This window comes from Lithobates pipiens, unplaced genomic scaffold (assembly GCF_037356315.1).
Source record: "Lithobates pipiens isolate NorthernLeopardFrog02 unplaced genomic scaffold, aLitPip1_a1.2 Scaffold_8, whole genome shotgun sequence".
Taxonomy (NCBI): domain Eukaryota; kingdom Metazoa; phylum Chordata; class Amphibia; order Anura; family Ranidae; genus Lithobates; species Lithobates pipiens.
This window is the reverse complement of record NW_027507903.1, coordinates 470,112,138-470,127,135: the sequence shown is the minus strand read 5'-3', so window position 1 is coordinate 470,127,135 and position 14,998 is coordinate 470,112,138. Positions and strand designations below refer to the sequence as shown.

The window sequence follows — 14,998 nt, the reverse complement described above, 5'->3', positions numbered from 1 at the left end:
TCAGTCTTGGATCACCCACAGCTACCAAGCACCTGAAGCTGATGTAACAGAATAATTTTTTTTAAATATCACATCCCTTCAAGACTGCCTATGCTGATGCTGAGTGACTGTCCTGTTATGTTGATTGTCTATCCTCTTCCTCCTCCGCTGATATGTTGGAAGAACATTTCTGGTTCTGGTTGATGCCATCAGCCCAATTTTTCTGCCCCTGTTTAACAGGGGCGTTTAATTACAATTTTTGATGCAATGCTTTGCAGCAGGGCTAATTCCTGCAATCAAACAAGAGTATATGGGAGAGGTTGCAGTGTGGTGGCACCAGCACCAGTGCCTAAGGCCCAATTTTTCTGCCCCTGTTTAACAGGGGCGTTTAATTACAATTTTTGATGCAATGCTTTGCAGCAGGGCTAATTCCTGCAATAAAACTAGAGTATATGGCAGAGGTTGCAGTGTGGTGGCACCAGCACCAGTGCCTAAGGCCCAATTTTTCTGCCCCTGTTTAACAGGGGCGTTTAAGTACAATTTTTGATGCAATGCTTTGCAGCAGGGCTAATTCCTGCAATAAAACTAGAGTATATGGGAGAGGTTGCAGTGTGGTGGCACCAGCAGCAGTGCCTAAGGCCAAATTTTTCTGCCCCTGTTTAACAGGGGCGTTTAAGTACAATTTTTGATGCAATGCTTTGCAGCAGGGCTAATTCCTGCAATAAAACTAGTGTATATGGCAGAGGTTGCAGTGTGGTGGCACCAGCACCAGTGCCTAAGGCCCAATTTTTCTGCCCCTGTTTAACAGGGGCGTTTAATTACAATTTTTGATGCAATGCTTTGCAGCAGGGCTAATTCCTGCAATAAAACTAGAGTATATGGCAGAGGTTGCAGTGTGGTGGCACCAGCACCAGTGCCTAAGGCGCAATTTTTCTGCCCCTGTTTAACAGGGGCGTTTAATTACAATTTTTGATGCAATGCTTTGCAGCAGGGCTAATTCCTGCAATAAAACTAGAGTATATGGCAGAGGTTGCAGTGTGGTGGCACCAGCACCAGTGCCTAAGGCCCAATTTTTCTGCCCCTGTTTAACAGGGGCGTTTAAGTACAATTTTTGATGCAATGCTTTGTAGCAGGGCTAATTCCTGCAATAAAACTAGAGTATATGGAAGAGGTTGCAGTGTGGTGGCACCAGCAGCAGTGCCTAAGGCCAAATTTTTCTGCCCCTGTTTAACAGGGGCGTTTAAGTACAATTTTTGATGCAATGCTTTGCAGCAGGGCTAATTCCTGCAATAAAACTAGAGTATATGGAAGAGGTTGCAGTGTGGTGGCACCAGCACCAGTCCTTAAGGCCAAATTTTTCTGCCCCTGTTTAACAGGGACATGTAATTACAATTCTTGATATAATATTTCACAGGAAGGCCCCTTCCTGTGCCCACCCAGAGTAACGGTGAGGACTTATAGTGTTGTGGCACCAGCACCACAACCAACAAAGGTCAATTTTTCTACCACTGTTCAACAATGGCATGTAATTACAATTCTTGATATAATCATTCACAGCAGGGCGCTCCAGCGCCCACCAAGAGTCACTTTGAGGGCTTACAATGTTGTGGCAAAACCAACACCTTGTTCCGCCATTTCTGCAGAGCATATAGGGCAGGCCCCTACTTTCAAACATCCAATTTACAAACATCTCCTACTTGCAAACGGAAGGAGACAACAGCAAGTGAGATGAAAAAAGATGGACGACAAAACAAATTATACAGGGGTGATAACCCTTCCCTATGTTTTCCAAAAAGCTTAAAAATAGTTTTTTTGACTGGAGCTACACTTTAAAAATGTACCAGTTGAAAATTACAAACAGATTCAACGTAACACAACAAACCTACACAGTCCCTGTCTTGTTTGCACCGCCTGTATACTGCTGTTCTGAGTATATACGGCCTGGGGGCCACACGCATTTCCTTTTTTTAATATGGGTACAGGGTTCCCCTTAATATGCGTACAAGACCCAAAAAGGCTGGTAATGGGCAGGGAGGGCTACCCATGCCATTTTTCTCAATGATTTTCAACCATATTGCAGGAACCAGATATAACATTAAACCGCAAGCAGTTTTAAATGGTGTTATTTCCGGTTAATGTCATTTTGTGCAGGGACTGTTCTAAGCACGGGAAACACGTGGCACTTCACAGGCATACTACAGACACCCCCCCCCAGGCACCATATTTAAAGGAATATTTCACTTTTTTTTCACTTTAATCGTCATTAAAATCAGTGCTCCCGCCAAAACGGCCATTTTTAACCACTTGAGATCCGCGCTATAGTCAATTGACGGCTACAGCGCGGATCTCCTTTTCCGGGACTACGTCTATTGACGTCGTCCCGTGTACGAGCGCCCTGCGCGCCCCCTGAGGGGCGCGCGCGGCGCGCTCTGTGATCGGCGAGTCCATGAGACTCGCCTGATCACCGATCCGTGCAAGGGGTCGATCCCGACCCCTTATCACGTGATCAGCTGTCAGCCAATGACAGCTGATCATGTGATATAACGAAGCCGGTAATCGGCTATTATTCCTCCTCGCGCTGAGAAAAAAAAAAGCCGATCACCGGCGGCCGTGATCGGGACATCAGTCCCGATCACGGCCAGCCCTGCTAGCGACCATCTGCCCCCTGACAGTGCCCACCTGCTCCCTGCAGTGCCCCACTTAATAAAAGTAAGTGCCCCCCGTCAGTGCCACCCAGCAGTGCCCACAGTGCCACCCAGCAGTGCCCACAGTGCCACCCAGCAGTGCCACCCACAGTGCCACCCAGCAGTGCCACCCAGCAGTGCCCACAATCTGCCTCAAAGGTGCTGCACCCCAGTGCCGCCCATCAGTGCCCAGCAGTGCCGCCCATCAGTGCCCAGCAGTGCCACCTATCAGAGCCACCTATCAGTGCCACCTATCAGTGCCCATCAGTCCTATCTATCAGTGGTGCCCATCCGTACCCATCGGTGCCACCCATCCGTGCCACCCATCCGTGCCATCTTATCTGTGCCCATCTTTGCCCATCAGTGCCGCCTTATCTGTGCCCATCGGTGCCGCCTTATCTGTGCCTATTAGTGCCGCCTTAACTATGCCTATCAGTGCCCACCAGTGCAGCCCATCAGTGCCCACCAGTGCAGCCCATCAGTGCCCACCAATGCAGCCCATCAGTGCCCACCAGTGCAGCCTATCAGTGCCGCCTAATCAGCGCACTTCAATGAAGGAGAAAAATGACCCGTTTGCAAAATTTTATAACAAACTATTAAAACATGATTTTTTTTTTTTTTTTTTGCATCTTTTTTTGTTTGTTTAGCAAAAAATAAAACTCCGAGCTGTAACTAAATACCACCAAAAGAAAGCTCTATTTGTGGGAAAAAAATGATAAAAATCTCATTTGGGTACAGTGTTGTATGCCCGCGCAATTATCATTCAAAGTGCATCAGCGCTGAAAGCTGAAAATGGGTCTGGGACTGAGGGGGGTTTAAGTGCCCAGTAAGCAAGTGGTTAAAAACATTTTAGGCATTGACCCATGTCCCCTGGGGCAGGAGCCAGGTCCCCAAACCCTTTTTAGGACAGTATCTTGCATATTAGCCGTTAAAATTAGCACTTTTCATTTCGAACGTTCGAGTCCCATAGACTTCAATGGGGTTCTAAAGTTCGTTCGAATTTGGGGTCCGTTCGAAAGTTCTGGTGCGAACCGAACCGGGGGGGGGGGTTCGGCTCATCCCTAGTCCTGGGTTTAGTAACATTTTAACATACTTGTGTAGTATCACTATCATGTATTTCATTGGCATAGCAAATCATTGTAAACACGTTAAGTACTTAAGTGATTGTAAAGTCTTGTTTTTTTTTTTCCTCTAAAAGTAACAAACATATTATACTTACTTGCCCTGTGTAGTGTATTTGCACAGAGCAGCCCAACTTCTCCTCTTCTCGTGGCCCTCTTCGGCTCACCTGGCCCCTCCCTCCTGTTGAGTGCCCCCACAGCAAGCAGCTTGCTATGGGGGCACCCGAGCCGAGTCACAGCTCCCTGTGTCCATTTAGACATGGAGCCCCCTGTCCGGCCTGCCCCCTCTCTCCTGGTTGGCTAACTGATAGCAGCGGGAGCCAATGGTGCCACTGCTGTGTCTCTGCCAATCAGAAGGAGAGTCCCGGGTGGCAAAGTCCAGAACAAATATCATTTAACAAGGAGAAAGGTCACCTGATCAGTCTGGCTGTAACTCAAATCTCCCTGTCCTTACTATCCAGAGTAAGGGGGATGGGGTGATTCACCACTATGTGTGGAATGAAACTTATAGGCCCCTTTCACGGGGTCCTTGTCCAGTCTGATCATTAGGGGATCTGTTAATAGAATCAGAGCAGAACCAAACAGATGTCACTTTTGTGACATCCATGTCCAATAAAAATTTTTATGGGAGGTTACTAGACCTATATTGCCATACCTCCCAACTTTCTGAGATAAGAAAGAGGACGCCTATTAGCACAATGTATTTCGACAATGGATATACCTCTGCCATTATGCAAACCATGAATTATTTATATGCCAAAAATGATTGGCCAAACCCAGAATTATTTCTTTCTTACATTATTTTCCATTATACTACCTTTATAGAATAGCAAACTAGAAAAATAAAGGGTTAGTCCATCTTCACAAAAAAAATGCCTATGCAGATAGGGGGGCTTTGTAGAGAAAAACAAACTGTGCAGCTTTGACTAAGGTTGAATAATTCCCTTGCTATAGGTGTAGGCCATTTACGTACCTCATGAAGCCTGACCTGAAAACTCCTAGGACATTGTTAGGATGTTGCATAAAAAGGCTCAGTTATTACGGTTCACCTTCACTATCACAGGAGTGAGCTCTCAAATTGAGTTCAGAGATACTACATCAGGGGAAATCAGAGAAAGCGCTCACTCCTGTCTTGGTGAAGGTGAACAGTAATAGCTGGGCTTCACTTAGCAAAGTCCTAGCAACATCCTGGTAGTTTTCAGGTCAGGCTTCAAAAGGTATGTAAATGGCCTACACCTATATCTCAGTATAAATACAGCTGTTCTGTGAAGCCCTCTGAGGTTTTTTACAGAACCATAGTGAACAAACAGCATCATGAAGGCCAAGAAACACACCAGACAGGTGAGGGATAAAGTTGTGGAGAAGTTTAAAGCAGGGTTGGGTGATAAAAAAATATCCCAAGCTTTGAACATCTCACGGAGCACTGTTCAATCCATCATCCAAAAATGGAAAGATTATGGCACAATTGCAAACCTACCAAGGCATGGCTGTCCACCTAAACTGACAGGCTGAGCAAGGAGAGCATTATTCAGAGAAGCAGCCAAGAGGCCCATGGTAACTCTGGAGGAGCTGCAGAGATCCACAGCTCAGGTGGGAGAATCCACGGGACAACTATCAGTCATGCACTCCACGAATATGGACCTTATGGAAGAGTGGAAAGAAGCCAATGTTGAAAGAAAGCCATAAGAAGTCTCGTTTGCAGTTTGCGAGAAGCTATGTGGAGGACACAGCAAACATGTGGAAGAAGGTGCTCTGGTCAGATGGGACCAAAATTGAGACGGTCGGAATTTCTGACAGAAAAAGTCAAACGGGAGCTTTTCACTGTATATTCCGACCCGTGTGTATGCCCCATCGAACTTTTTATGTCGAAAACTTTGACAGACCTAGAAAGAGAACATGTTCTATATTTTTCCGACACAACAAATTCCTATTAGGAAAACCGCTCGTCTGGATGCTGTTCCGACGTACCAAAAACAACACATGCTCTGATGCAAGTACGAGATGGAATTGCCTACTGGCTATTGAACTTCCTTTTTCTAGTCCCGTCGTACATGTTATACTTCACCGCGTTCTTGACTGTTGGAAAAAAAAGGCATACATATTAATATTATGAAATTTGATACATACTAAAGTATTGTGCACACATACATTAGTGGTTTAATTAGGAAAAATAACATAGAAATATATTATTCATAACAGCATATTCATTACAATAATCAATACTCTTAATTTTATATATTATCAGTATCACTCTTTGTATCCAGACCAGAAGCAAATGAAAACTCCAGAAATTATTTTTCATGTTTCTTAACATTCACACGGTTACCCCCTAGAGACAGTTAATTTTGTTAGCAATCTATGGATAATTATGTAAATCATTCACATTTAAAGTAAACTTTCCAACTTTGCCTAGCCCTCCTGACCAATGCTAATTGCTCTGCCACTGCCCGCCACTTACCGACCTGCATAGGACAACCATGGCCTGGCTCAAAGTTAGTTGACCAGTCAAGGTGGGCACGTTTACTTTTGTCCAGAATTACACTCGCCTTTCCAGAATGTGTAACATTGGCACTGCCAGTTCAACATTTGACCAGCTGAAGGCCTGTGGCATCAAGTGCCCACATGAGAGATACAATATGTATGTTTGCATCAGACTCCTTTAACTCTTTTTCCCACAATCCTCTGAGTTCCCACATGCCACTGGGTTCCTGGACATGCCCACTGTTAGAAATTGTGTATATAATTCTACAGAACAGACAGTACACAGTCCATGTGGGCTTTGCTGCTTAAAGAGGAACTGCAGTCTGCTCACATAATTTGTAATAAAAACATTTTTGCCATTCTGAAGTTTCCCTCCAACCACTCTAACCACAAAGACGCTTCCATCTTCACTCGGTCTTCCTTCCAGATTCATGTCCTCCAGGCATCGGTTTGGCTGCACCGCAATGACGTCACTCCCGTGCATGCACACGGGAGTCACTTACCATGGCATGAAGCTCTGAAGGAATGGCACGGGTATACCGTTCCTTCAGAGTGCATGCACCAGTGACATCACTGGCTGCATGATGTGTGAATATCTCCTAACCCCTGAAAGTTTAGGAGATATTCATAGTACCTACAGGTAAGCCTTATTATAGGCTTACCTGTAGGTACAAGCCTACAGAATGGGTTAACATCCGCTTTAATTGAGATTGCAAATGCCTCCTATCCCCTTTATTTTTTCCCTTACCCCTGATAATCTCCCTGGGCTCACCTCCTATCCCCAATATATTATATCTTACCCACTGTAATGTTTCTTGACTCACCTCCCATCCCCTTTATTGGCTTTCCTTCTATCCCTTATATATTATCGCTCACCCCTGATAATGTTCTGGACTCACCCACAGGCCCCTTTTATATAATCCCTTACCCCAGATAATGCTCCTGGACTGATCTCCTATCTCCTTTATATTATCCCTTTTCCCTGATAACGTCCCTGGGCTCACCATCCATACACTTTATATTATTCTTTACACTGATAATGTTCCTGGTCTCATTCCTTATATGTTCTATATGCTCATACATTGCCACCCTCTGTCCAACTTCTAATAGTTCCTAACTGGCATTGGCAATATTGAAGTGCATTTAATCCAGTTGATAATGCTTGTTTTAATTTTTTTTATTAATGTAGATTAAAGGTGGTATACTTCTCTACAGCTTTGTCTAAAATTCGGCTGTCATTTGTCTACGTTGAAGTAGTGGTTCTGGCATTAATCTTGAAGTATTTTGTGCAGTAGCCCCACTTTGCAATACAAATTATATAATTACTTCTCTGTGGCCGGCGGCTGTTTCATTCTCTTTTCATTTTTTACATGCAAATTCGGGAAGGAATTGGGTATGTAATATGTATGGCAGAAAGGTTATTGTGAGACTGTGATGGACAACTTAGCCAAACACAGCCGAATGCTCTGTTGATGAGAAGTAAATGAGCAGGAAAATGGGATTGATGACTTGCAGAATGATATTGGGTCAGGTGGAGGCAGGGAGGGAACACTGGAAAAATGGAGGTCTAATACTAACCATTGCAAAAAAAAAAAATCCAATTGACTTGTGACCACAGGTGACTGATGAACAGATAACTGGACATCACTAACTGGCTTTGTATTCATACTTGTGTGTTATGAAGTGTCTGGTGCTTTCACCTCGTGTATGGAGTACAGCTGTATTCACATAAAATACAGAGCAATCATTTAAAAAGGGTCCTTATATGGGAAAAGGGTATTTATAAAAAGGTACAGATTAGTCACACAAGTAGAGAGCACAGCTGTGTTTATAAAGGATACAGACCAGTCACAAATGTGTATGGGGTAAATCTGTATACCGTATTTATCGGCGTAAGAAAAAAACTTTTAGGAGGGAAGTTTAAGGAAAAAAACGTACATTTTAATGCCCATTAATGCAGCCTTGTCAGTGTCATTTGCAGCCTTGCATTGCAGCCTTGTCATTCATTTGCAGCCTTTCATTGCAGCCTTGCATTGCAGCCTTGTTAGTCATTTGCAGCCTCGTCAGTGTATTTGCCATTTAAAAATGGCGCTGCCGAGATAAAGAGCGGATGTCCTGCGTATCTCGGCGGTGCTCGGCTTTTGGCTATTTGCGGTAGTTCTCGGCGGCTCTGCGTGAGAAAATAGCTGAGAACAGCCGAGTGCGGCCGAAAATAGCCAAAAGCCGCCGAGAATGGCAGAGAAGCTTAGAAACGGCAGGGGATCGGCATATAACACGTACCCTCGATTTTTCCCTGATTTTAAGGCCGATAAATACGGTATATGGAAAGTACTGACAGATCATACATGTGTATGGATCAAAGTAGTTTTTGTAGGCTACAGATCTTTCATAGATGTGTAGAGTACGGCTGGGTTTATGTAGGTGTAGCACCCTGGTTGTAAGCAGGGTTGCTAACAAATTTAGTTTGCTAGGTAGTAACTAGCCTGGCTAATTGTTAGGGGAGGATTCCCTGACTTTTCCCTAATGCTGGATTTGATGCGCCTCCTTCTTCTGTCACATGGTGGCATTAGAATGATAAGGGCATAGTGAATCCAGACTAGGAGTGGATGGGTTGTCTCAGCAAATTGTCAGGGGTTTCTTTAATCCCTTGGCCTGCTGGCAGAGCCTGTTTGTTAGGGGTTGCTAGGCCATAAGCCTGAGTCCTATCCCAGGAGAACCTGGCTGCTAGGCTGTCTGAGGCATATTCAGGCTTGAGAAAAGCAGCGTGGGTTTTGGGCTTTCGGCTGGAAGCCCAACCAAGTTGCAGAGGTTCCACTGGATGGGGTTGCCAGCAGTGAGGGAGAAGCACTTGCCACATGAGATGGCCACTCCTGTTACCAGAGGCAAGTGAGGATCAAGGTCAGAGATAAAAAAAGACACAGTCGCCATTAACCACTTGGGATCCGCGCTATTGCCAAATGACGGCATTAGCGCGGACCTACATTTCCGGGACTACGTCTATTGACGTCGTCCCGTGTACGAGCGGCCTGCGCGCCCCCTGAGGGGCTCTGTGATCGGCGAGTCCATGAGACTCGCCTGATCACCGATCCGTGCAAGGGGTCGATCCCGACCCCTTATCACGTGATCAGCTGTCAGCCAATGACAGCTGATCATGTGATAGAACGGAGCCGGTAATTGGCTATTATTCCTCCTCGCGCTGACAGCGCGAGGAGAAAAAAAAACAAGCCGATCACCGGCGGCCGTGATCGGGACATCAGTCCCGATCACGGCCAGCCCTGCTAGCGACCATCTGCCCCCTGACAGTGCCCACCTGCCCCCTGCAGTGCCCCACTTAATAAAAGTAAGTGCCCCCCGTCAGTGCCACCCAGCAGTGCCCACAGTGCCACCCAGCAGTGCCCATAGTGCCACCCAGCAGAGCCCACAGTGCCACCCAGCAGTGCCACCCTCAGTGCCACCCAGCAGTGCCACCCAGCAGTGCCCACAATCTGCCTCAAAGGTGCTGCACCCCAGTGCCGCCCATCAGTGCCCAGCAGTGCCGCCCATCAGTGCCCAGCAGTGCCACCTATCAGTGCCCATCAGTCCTATCTATCAGTGGTGCCCATCCGTACCCATCCGTGCCACCCATCCGTGCCACCCATCCGTGCCATCTTATCTGTGCCCATCTTTGCCCATCAGTGCCGCCTTATCTGTGCCCATCGGTGCCGCCTTATCTGTGCCTATTAGTGCCGCCTTAACTATGCCTATCAGTGCCCACCAGTGCAGCCCATCAGTGCCCACCAATGCAGCCCATCAGTGCCCACCAGTGCAGCCTATCAGTGCCGCCTAATCAGCGCACTTCAATGAAGGAGAAAAATGACCCGTTTGCAAAATTTTATAACAAACTATTAAAACATGATTTTTTTTTTTTTTTTTTGCATCTTTTTTTGTTTGTTTAGCAAAAAATAAAACTCCGAGCTGTAACTAAATACCACCAAAAGAAAGCTCTATTTGTGGGAAAAAAATGATAAAAATCTCATTTGGGTACAGTGTTGTATGCCCGCGCAATTGTCATTCAAAGTGCATCAGCGCTGAAAGCTGAAAATTGGTCTGGGACTGAGGGGGGTTTAAGTGCCCAGTAAGCAAGTGGTTAAAAACATTTTAGGCATTGACCCATGTCCCCTGGGGCAGGAGCCAGGTCCCCAAACCCTTTTTAGGACAGTATCTTGCATATTAGCCGTTAAAATTAGCACTTTTCATTTCGAACCGGGGGGGGGGGGGGGTCCCGATCACGGCCATCAATACAAGGGACCACCTGCCACCTGCCAGTGCCCACCTGCCTCCCGCAGTGCCATCCTGAAGTAAAAGTAAAAGCAAAAGTAAGTGCCCCCCGTCAGTGCCACCCACAGTGCCACCCCACAGTGCCACCCACAGTGCCACCCACAGTGCCCACAATCTGCCTCAAAGGTGCTGCACCCCAGTGCCGCCCATCAGTGCCCAGCAGTGCCGCCCATCAGTGCCCAGCAGTGCCACCTATCAGAGCCACCTATCAGTGCCCATCAGTCCCATCTATCTGTGGTACCTATCAGTGCCCATCCATGCCACCCATCCGTGCCATCTTATCTGTGCCCATCTTTGCCCATCAGTGCCGCCTTATCTGTGCCCATCGGTGCCGCCTTATCTGTGCCTATTAGTGCCGCCTTAACTATGCCTATCAGTGCCCACCAGTGCAGCCTATCAGTGCCCACCAATGCAGCCTATCAGTGCCCACCAATGCAGCCTATCAGTGCCCACCAATGCAGCCCATCAGTGCCGCCTAATCAGCGCACTTCAATGAAGGAGAAAAATTACCCGTTTGCAAAATTTTATAACAAACTATTAAAACATGATTTTTTATTTTTTTTGCATCTTTTTTTGTTTGTTTAGCAAAAAATAAAACTTCGAGCTGTAACTAAATACCACCAAAAGAAAGCTCTATTTGTGGGAAAAAAATGATAAAAATTTCATTTGGGTACAGTGTTGTATGCCCGCGCAATTGTCATTCAAAGTGCATCAGCACTGAAAGCTGAAAATTGGTCTGGGACTGAGGGGGGTTTAAGTGCCCAGTAAGCAAGTGGTTAAGGGGCAACCACTCCGGTTATCAGAGGCCAGTTATGGAATTTTGAAGAAGTACCAGAGCAGCCTTACTCACTAGCCTGGGATGCTGAACAGGTGGGAAAGCTGCAGCAGAGTGCCAAGCCAGGGACCCAGTGGGTTAGCAGGGGTGACATTTGAGGAGAATGGATTTTGCTGTGGAAGAGCTCAAGTGATCCAGTGAAGTCTGGGATCTTGAAGTCTAGTGAGAGTCTGGGAGCTCATGAGTAAACATCTACAGAAGGATACTAGATGATGTGAGAGAAAATCTATAACGGGTTACTGTAATGTGTATGGATCTCTATTGACTGTTCAAAGTTCAGTTGTCATAGGAGACAGCAGTTCTCCATGAGGCCCAGACCCCTTTCCCTTTTACTGTATAATGCACAGAACCAGTGGGTCCAACCCAGGAACGCCCACCAAGAAAGAACCGGGAAACATAATTAACACTAACCCCTCCGACTTGGGTAGCATAAAACATTACCTGCCTATATGTGTATGGAGTACTGCTGTTTTTATGGAGGGTACAATCTGATCACACATGTGTATGGGGCACAGCTGTGGTTATTGTGGGTACAGGTCAATCACAAGTGTGTATGGAGTATAGCTGCGTTTATGGAGAGTGTTGAATACAGATGCCTTTATGGAGGATAAAGAACAATCACACCTGTGTATGGAGTACAGCTGTGTCCAAAGGGTGCAGTGTGATTGCACATATATGTATACCTCCCAACAGTCCCCGGTTGCCCGGGACAGTCCCATAATTGGCAGTTCTGTTCTGGCTCCCGGGCACCTTCATTCTGTATTGTCCTGGAATTGCCTCCTGGCCCTGGGCCAATCTGATGCCCCCTAAAATAGCCCTTGCATTCACTTACTGTGGTGGGTCCCTGGCTGGCGGAGACACTTTTTACTTTATTTTCCACCCCCTGGCTCCCTGTCCAAACAGGTTGCTAGTCGTGGCATCTAGCAACCAGTAACGTCACGAGGAGGAGAGAGGCAGAGGCCCAGCATTCACAGTGGAGTGCACTTGTTGAGTCAGACCCAGGGCGAAGTTGGGAGGCGGAGCTGGCGGTCCTAGGTACAGGGACGAATTTCAGAGGCTGCAGGAGAAGGATCAGTTCTCCTATATGCCGCCCCGTTGGCCCTCCTATCCAGCCTGGCACTAGCTGCATAGACAGTCTAGAGACAAACAGTCATCCGTACATAGGACCGCCAGCTCCTCCCCTGACTCCGGGACTCACCTGAAGGCTGTTCCTGCCGCTGGAAAGGTAGGAGAAATGCTCCCTGCCCCGAGGACGCTCATGGTCACTTTGCTTCTTCCCATACTGCCCCCTCTAGTCATGCTGGCCCCCATACTACCCTCCACGGCTCCCCCTCCCATCATGCTGCCCTCCACTATGCCCCATCATACTGCCCTCCACTACCACTCTTCCCATCATACTGCCCTCCACTGCCACCCCTCCCATCATACTGCTCTGCACTGTCACCACTCCCATCATACTGCCCTCCACAACCCCCCTCCTATCATACTGCGCTCTATTGCCCCCCCCATCCATCATACTAACCTGAAGGCCCTGAAGGTTCTAGTTACGCCTCTGCTGCACCCTGTATATAGCTTATCCCAGAACCCTGCACACTGTATATAGATAATCTCAGAACTCTGCGCCCTGTATATAGCTTATTCCAGAACCCTGCACCCTGTATATAGATCATCTTAGAACCCTGCACCCTGTATATAGCTCATCTCAGAAACATGCACCCTTGTATATAGATAATCTCAGAAACCTGCACCCTGTATATAACTCATCTCAGAGCCCTGAATATAGCTCATCCCAGAACCCTGCACCCTGTATATAGCTCATCTCAGAACCCTGCACCCTGTATATAGCTCATCTCAGAACCCTGCACCCTGTATACAGCTCATCCTAGAACCCTGCCCCCTTTATATAGCTCATCCCAGAACCCTGCACCCTGTATATAGCTCATCTCAGAACCCTGCACCCTGTATACAGCTCATCCTAGAACCCTGCCCCCTTTATATAGCTCATCTCAGAAACCTGCACCCTGCATACAGCTCTTTCCAGAACCCTACATCCTGTATATAGCTCATCCCAGAACCCTGCACCCTGTACATAGCTCATCCCAAAACCCTGCACTCTGTATGTAGCTCCTTCCAGAACCCTGCACTCTGTATGTAGCTCATCCCAGAACCCTGCATTCTGTACGTAGCTGATCCCAGAACCCTGCACCCTGCATATAGCTCATCCCAGAACCCTGCACCCTGTATATAGCTCATCCCAAAACCCTGCACTCTGTACAGTGGTGTGAAAAAGTGTTTGCCCCCTTCCTCATTTCCTGTTCCTTTGCATGTTTGTCACACTTAAGTGTTTCGGAACATCAAACCAATTTAAACAATAGTCAAGGACAACACAAGTAAACACAAAATGCAATTTGTAAATGAAGGTGTTTATTATTAAAGGTGAAAAAAAATCCAAACCATCATGGCCCTGTGTGAAAAAGTGATTACCCCCCTTGTTAAAACATACTATAACTGTGGTTGTCCACACCTGAGTTCAATTTCTCTAGCCACACCCAGGCCTGATTATTGCCACACCTGTTCACAATCAAGGCATCACTTAAATAGGAGCTGCTTGACACAGTAAGGTCCACCAGAAGATCCTTAAAAGCTACACATCATGCCGAGACCCAAAGAAATTCAGGAACAATTGAGAAAGAAAGTAATTGAGATCTATCAGTCTGGAAAGGGTTATAAAGCCATTTCCAAAGCTTTGGGAATCCAGAGAACCACAGTGAGAGCCATTATCCACAAATGGCGAAGACATGGAACAGTGGTGAACCTTCCCAGGAGTGGCCGGCCGCCCAAAATTACCCCAAGAGCGCAGCGACGACTCATCCAAGAGGTCACAAAAGACCCCACAACAACGTCCAAGGAACTGCAGGCCTCACTTGCCTCAGTTAAGGTCAGCGTTCATGCCTCCACCATCAGGAAAAGACTGGGCAAAAATGGCCTACATGGCAGAGTTCCAAGGAGAAAACCACTGCTGAGCAAAAAGAACATCAAAGCTCGTCTCAATTTCTCCACAACACATCTTGATGATCCCCAAGACTTTTGGGACAACATTCTGTGGACCGATGAGACAAAAGTGGAACTCTTTGGAAGGTGTGTGTCCAAGTATATCTGGCGTAGAAGGAACACTGCATTTCATAAAAAGAACACTATACCAACAGTAAAATATGGTGGTGATAGTGTGATGGTCTGGGGCTGTTTTGCTGCTTCAGGACCTGGAAGACTTGCCGTGATAAAAGGAACTATGAATTCTGCTGTCTACCAAGAGATCCTGAAGGAGAATGTCCGACCATCTGTTCATGTACTCAAGTTGAAACGAACTTGGGTTCTGCAGCAGGACAATGATCCTAAACACACCAGCAAGTCCACCACCGAATGGCTGAAGAAAAACAAAATGAAGACTTTGGAGTGGCCTAGCCAAAGTCCTGATCTGAATCCTATTGAGATGTTGTGGTATGACCTTAAAAAGGCCGTTCATGCTCGAAAACCCTCTAATGTAACTGAATTAGGACAATTCTGCAAAGATGAGTGGGCCA

General features: G+C 46.7%; 1 long non-coding RNA gene across 1 annotated transcript in view; it reads right to left on the bottom strand.

The window, feature by feature from the left end:
• The window catches only part of LOC143963268 (uncharacterized), a 48,268-nt gene that overhangs the window by 14,475 nt on the left and 18,795 nt on the right, over window positions 1-14,998 (bottom strand). The window contains exon 2 of the long non-coding RNA XR_013270924.1: window positions 5,753-5,860. This is a non-coding gene — a long non-coding RNA (uncharacterized LOC143963268). The remainder of the gene's footprint in view (window positions 1-5,752; window positions 5,861-14,998) is intronic.